Genomic DNA, 6,769 nt, shown 5'->3' on the forward strand with positions numbered 1-6,769 from the left:
CCCTCTTCTGGGCCTGAGGCACGGATACTTACCCGAATGCCCTCCCTAGGGCCAACTTCCTCTTGCTAATAGACCTTTATATGCATATTTGTATCTATATCTGTAATTATATCTATCTTAAAGAGTTTTATATATAAATGTTGGTAACTCAATAAATTGTATATGATTAAGAACTTTGGCCCTGGGATAACTCTATAAAGGAAAGAGGGATCTGCTCGAAATTCCGGCATCCCTCTCACAGCATCCCCTCCTGCCTACCCATCCCATCTGATTGAGACTAGGGCACACCTTTGGGTGTACCTGGGTTATAATGGGAAAGAAGACTATGACTGGCACTGTGGCTTAGCTGGTTAAAGCACCTGCCTAGTAAACAGGAGATCCTGGGTTCAAATCCTAGTGGTGCCTGTATACCTTGTGTTGCCTTATTAGGAGGGCTGATTTTAATGAGTTAAGGAGATTAGTAGGAGAGGCATTGAGGTCCCAGAGGGTAGGGGTGTTAGGAATCTGAGGTGAGTGGACATTCTTTAAAGAGATGATCACCAAAGGGTGATGGTCCCAATGAAAAATCAAAGGGGGCAAGACTACTCATAAGCCCCTGTGGCTCACTGAAGGTGTTCAGGAATATTTGAAAGATAAAGAGGAGGTGTACATATAGGGGAAGGGAGGGGCTATTACCAAGGAGGGTTACTCTGTTGCTTGAGACTGTAGTGGGGCTGTTAGGAAGGCTAAAGTAGAGAAATCTCAGAGCTAAGACTAATGACCAGGATCAAAGATAACAAGAAGCCCCTTTTTAAGTGGGGCTCCTGCAGGACATGCTTGGTAATCTGGTGGTTGCACCAGATGAAAAAGCTGACCTCCTTAACAATTTCTTTGCCTCTATTTTTCTGAGCAGGGACCGGGACATCTCCCCCACCGGGATTCTGGACAGATTCAGGAGAGGCACCTCCAGGCCTAGGGTCAGTGGGGACCTAGTTAGGGAACTTCTGGTGGGGTTGGATGCGTTTAAATCATCAGATGATCTCCACTCCAGGGTGCTGAGGGAATTGGTAGGGGTCATTGTGGGGCCCCTGGCATGGCTTTGGGAGCACTCTTGGTGCTCTGGCCAGTTGGTGGAGGGGTAGAAAAAGGCCAATGTGGTCCCCATTTTCAAAAAAAGGAGGAAGGAAGACCCAGGTAACTATAGGTCCATTAGTGTTATCTTGATCCTGGGGGAGCTCTTTGAGAAAATTATCCAAGAGTGCATCTGTGAGGGACCAGCAGGGGAGATTATGCTCGGGGCAATCAACTTGGTTTCAGTAGGGGCAGGTCCTGTCAGACCAACCTGGTTGCCTTTTACGATCAGGTCACAAAATCCTTAGACACAGGTGTCATGGTGGACATAGTCTTTCTGGACTTTAGGAAGCCCTTTGAAACTGCCTCTCACCCCATTCTCATTAAAAAACTAGGCGACTGTGGCATTGATGCCTACACAGTCAGGTGGGGTGCAAATTGGCTAGAGGGCCACACCCAGAGAGTGGTGGTAGACAGGTCATTTTTGACCTGGAGGGATGTGGGCAGTGGAGTCCGCAGGGCTCAGTTCTTAAAGTTCAACATCTTTATCAGCAACTTGGACGAGGAGGTGAAAAGCGCCTTGTTCAAATTTGTGGATGATACTAAGGTATGGGGAGAGATGGGCATGCTAGAAGGGAGGAACAAGCTACAACTAGATCTGGACAGGTTACAGGGGTGGGCAGATGAGAACAGGATGGGTTTCAATACTAACAAGTGCAAGGTATTTCACCTGGGGAGCAAGAACCAGCAGCATACCTGCAGGCTGGGGAACTCCCTCCTCGTCAGCACAAAGGCAGAGAAAGATCTTGGAGTCATTATTGTTCCAAGATGAACATGGGCGGCCAATGTGAGGAAGCAGTCAGTATAGCTAACCTCACCTTGTCATGCATCCACAGATTGATCATGAGCAGGTGATCATGAGGGGTGATCCTCCCCCTTTATGCGACATTGGTCAGACTGCAGCTGGAGTACTATGTCCAGTTCTGGGCGCCGCACTTCAGGAGGGATGTGGACAGCATGGAGAGGGTCCAGAGGAGGGCCACTAGTGTGGTCAAGAGGCAGTAGGGCAGGCCCTACAAGGAGAGGCTACGGGACCTGAACCTGTTCAGCCTCCGTAAGAGAAGGCTGAGAGGGGATCTAGTTACCATCTATAAATTTACCTGGGGGGACCAGTGAGGAATGGGAGAGGCCCTGTTCCCCTGAGCACTACCTAGAGTAACTAGGAATAACAGCCACAAGTTGACTGAGTGTAGGTTCAGGCTAGACATCAGGAGGCGCTACTTCACTGTCAGGGTGGCTAGGATCTGGAACCAACTTCCAAGGGAAGTGGTGCTCGCTGCTACCTTAGGGGTCTTCAAAAGGAGGCTAGATAATCACCTTGCCAGGGTTGTTTGACCCCAGTACTCTTTCCTGCCATGGCAGGGGGGCGGACTTGGTGATCTGCTCAGGTCCCTTCCAACCCTACCAACTATGAAACTATGAAAAACAGAAAAGTTTGGAACCAATATGAGCTGGCAAGGCCTGCTATTCCAGCAAGGGTTTACTACCATGGGCTTCTGTACCATATAGAAATTAATAAGGCAATATAACACAAACAGCTATGTCCATCGTTCACTCTTGGGCCTATTTTTGGGCTTGCAGTGTACGCCTGCCTTCTTAACAGCTAAGGCTCTTCAGGGCTTGCCCTCAGTTGCAAGTCTGATTCACAGGGCTGGCCTGCATCTGGGCAACCCCCATGGGTAGTTTGGGACCAAGGGTGCTATGAACTCCAGTGAGGCCTTGACAGGGTTGTCAGATTTCTGTCGTGGGAGCAGAGGTTGGGCTTGCCTCCAGTGAGACAGCCTCAGTTCTGGTGGAGGGAAGCAGTGTAGTCCAGTGCCTATGCCACTGCCTCCCCGTTCCTGGGGCTGGCACTGCTCTATACGGGAAGTTCTGGGTTGACTGGAGAAGCTTGAGAGGGTGCAGAGAAGAGCCATGCGCATGATCAAAGGTCAGGAAAACAGACCTTATGACGAGAGGCTGAGAGCCATGGGACTCTTCAGCCTGGAAAAGCTCAGGCTCAGGGGCAATCTGGTGGCCACCTATAAGTTTATTAGGGGTGTTCACCATGATCTGGGGAAACATCTGTTCACCAGAGCACCCCAAGGGATGACAAGATCAAACGGTCACAAACTCCTCTGCGACTGTTTCAGGCTGGACATAAGGAAGAACTTCTTTACTGTCCGAGCCCCCAAGGTTTGGAATTGACTGCTGCCAGAGGTGGTTCAAGCACCCACTTTGAACACCTTCAAGACACATTTGGATGTTTATCTTGCTGGGATCCTATGATCCCTGCTGACTTCCTGCCCCTGGAGCAGGGGCTGGACTCGATGATCTCCCGAGGTCCCTTCCAGCCCAAATGTCTATGAAAAAAATTGATGAAAAACCCAGACCCTTGCAGGCCCCCAAGTGCCCTGCTGCTGTGGCGGGGTGCTGAGAGCTCCTTGCAGGGCTCATCATTGCTCACAGCTGTGGGTCCTGGGCAATGCCTAAGTGTCACTGGGTGCTCCAGCTGCTGGCTCTGGGTCTGTGTGGAGCACAGGTGCGTGGGAAGTGTGCCACCCACCTGCCATGGGGGAGAGCATGCTGCTTGCCTGTGGCCCCATTGTCTGCTTCTAGGATGGTCCAGAATCCCACTGACTATGGAGTATCCCAAAGGCCATTGTCCCATCAAGTGCAGGGCCGACCTAGGTCCCTACTACATTCCCCTTTCCATTAAAATGAGTTTTTGATCATAATATATTGGCCTTTCTTCCTGGGAGTTTCATCTCCCGTTCAGCTGTAGGGGAATTCCTGGAAAGTTCTGACGGGAGCATTTATCCTGGTGGGAAAGCATAGCTGAGGTGCTTGCCAGCACAGCATCGTTGTCCTGAGGGCTGCTGTACGCAGTAGTGAGTATTGCTAGTCCTCTTCTAAGGAGCTAGTGCACAGGGAGGAGGATCCCAGAAGACTTTGCCTTCACAAAAACTGTAGTTCAAGGACAGGGATTTCCCTAAAAACTTATGGACATGTGGTAACCTCATGTTCTCCATTTCTGAAAATGAACGTGCCTGTTCACTTCATGTAGGCCACCAGTCTATAATGCTTTTGGGATAGTTATATTGTCATGATAACGCTTACTGTTACCCAGCTTGTCACTTGGTTGTGTGTATGTGTGATTTTTTTCCTTCACGTTATTCCACTCACATTGTCTTTTGTTGTTTTTATGTTTTACTCAGTATGTACAGCTGGCCTTCATTGCTCTGCTCCATACAGTAAGTCAGTAGAATATATTGTATTACTGTGGTCTCTTGAAACAGAATCAAAACGTATTTTTTTCATGTTTTTAAGCTTCACTAAAAGATTTCAGGCAGCTTTATTCTTCTGTAAATCTCTTACACATTGGTTTTGTTCCCTAGTTCATGCTTATCCAGTGTAAGCATTTTCTGCAGTTCTTTCAGTAATTCATTTTGATTTAGCATGCTGGTTTGTCAGCACTTCAGCCTTCTTTTATTAATCATTAATTCTCATTCTTTTCTCATGTACTTTATTAAAGTCAATCTCTCTCTCTTCCCCCACCCTTGTATTGAACTCTCAAGGCTTTGTCATGCTCAAATTTTCAGATAGTTCACTCTTAACCTGTTGAGTTCTTATGTAATGCCCCAAAATAGCTCCAGCAGTTAAAAATTCAGGTGAAACAGTAAAGCCCTACAAAGCAGGTATACTTCCTTATCGGTATATGCACGTTACCCAGTATGGGTGATCTCCAGGTTTCACTGGGGCCTTGGGTGTTTATTTATATAAATATGTACTACAACTAATAAGTGAGATAAGGTGGCAGAGAGGCTAAGGCATCTTACTGTTACTTCAGGGGTGTGAGTTTGAACCCTGCTCCAAACCTGGCTAGAAGGCACTCTCCAGTTGTCCCAGGCTGGGGAGTCATAGTGATCTAGACATACTGATAAGCATATCATTCCCTTTTTTGTACTGTTGATTACAGAAATGGACTGCTAGCCTGATGACATGGTAGGCTTGGGCAGATTTGTAATTTTTTTAGCTGGGGAGTGAGGGAGGACTGATAATAAATGCCATAACGTGTAAAAATATATGTGGTAATGCCCAGCACAGGTGACATTTTGTGGTGGCTTTATCTGCTCAAATTAGGAATGGAAGAGGTAGTAAGGTTTTTATATTAAAGTCCTCTTCATCATTGTGGGTGTATCAACAATGCTTGCCCAAATGATGTGCCATATTCATTCTTAGATTATCAGATTGATGGGACAGCCTCACTCTAGTCATTGGTGATACCATATATCTTACCATATGTCTGTACCATATATCTTACAATATTGCCTGTGGGGGAAAAATGGGAATATTGTTTGTAGAATTTCATAGGCTGGGTCTGTGTTTTCCTTGAAGTCTCTTCTTTTTTTTTTTTCCCTGTGAAGAAATCTTATTGAAGCATTGTTCCAGATTTCCAGTGTGTTTCTCTATGCATATTAAGGATAGTGTTGCAATCAGTTTAAAAGGGCCCGCCAACGGCAAAAAAAAGCCCCAGTTAGGCTCCGGAGCGGCAAGAGAACTGCGGGTGAAAGCCTGCTGCACCCCTACTCCCCCCTACTCCCCCCAGAAACCCCCCAGCAGCCGCGGAGCCCCCCCGGCAACCCCCAGCACAGCTGGAGGCAAGCGGGGCCCGTGGTGGGAGGGGGTTAACCCCTTCGTGAGTGGGAGGAGGCTGAGTGGAGCCAGGCTGGGTCAAGCCCCGCTCAGGCCCCCACTTTGCCCAGCCCAACAGGGAACCATGCAACTGGAGCTGCACAAACAGGCTGTACAAACAGGTGCGCTTGTCTGCTGGTGCATGAGTTTGCACAGGAGGGTGCACAGGAGGGCCCAAGACCCTGCCTGCAAACCCCCCAGGGTAGACAGTCCCAGCCATAGCCAGCCTACCAGACATCCTGAGGGTCCCCTCAGGCTCTGTGGCCCCCCCCAGCACCTCAGAGACCACCACCCAGACAGGGCCCATGGTCCCAGGGTCCACACAGACGGAGCTCCTGGATCTTGGCTGCGCAGGTTGCCTGTCACCTTTTCAGGCTCTGGGGCCCGGGAGCACGGCCACCTCCCCGTGTGGGGTCTGCTCCCTTTTGGAGTCTCTGGTGTGCCAGCTGGAGGGGTTCCAGGCCACAATCCAGAGACTACGTGCCATCAGGGACTGTGAGCAGGAGATTCCTACTGCCAGCCCCTTCTCCCCTGGAAGATGAAGGTAGACCACCATCTCCCTCCAGGACAAAGGAGGACTCTGGGACCTCCCACTCTGTCCAGTCAGGGGCATGGGCCAAGGTGGTCAAGGGCCCTAAGGCCCACTGCACCAAGGCCCCTGCCCCACCGGAACTTAGCAACAGGTACGCACCTCTTGCTGCTCCAGCAGAGCCTGCTCAGTTGCCAGCTCCCGCAGGCAACACGGGCTCAATTGCAGCTACCGCCCCCGCTCTCCCCAAGACAAAACGTAACGTGTTTGTTGTGGGAGACTCCATCCTGAGGGGGACTGAGGAGGCAATCTGCCGCTCCGACCCCTTAGCCTGGGAAGTCTGCTGCTTCCCGGGGGCCCACATCCGGGACATTGCTGAGAGTATCCCTAAGCTCCTCCAGCCCGCAGACCACTATCCTATGCTCCTTATTCATGTGGGCACCAATGACACAGCTT

General features: G+C 49.7%; 1 protein-coding gene and 1 non-coding gene across 2 annotated transcripts in view; both read left to right on the plus strand.

The window, feature by feature from the left end:
* The window catches only part of LRP3 (LDL receptor related protein 3), a 62,866-nt gene that overhangs the window by 6,842 nt on the left and 49,255 nt on the right, over window positions 1-6,769 (plus strand). The window lies entirely within an intron of this gene.
* Window positions 332-405, plus strand: TRNAT-AGU. The gene has a single exon. It is a non-coding gene; the product is annotated as a tRNA-Thr (tRNA).

The sequence above is a fragment of the Crocodylus porosus genome, unplaced genomic scaffold (assembly GCF_001723895.1).
Source record: "Crocodylus porosus isolate Cpor-Errol unplaced genomic scaffold, CroPor_comp1, whole genome shotgun sequence".
Lineage (NCBI taxonomy): Eukaryota > Metazoa > Chordata > Crocodylia > Crocodylidae > Crocodylus > Crocodylus porosus.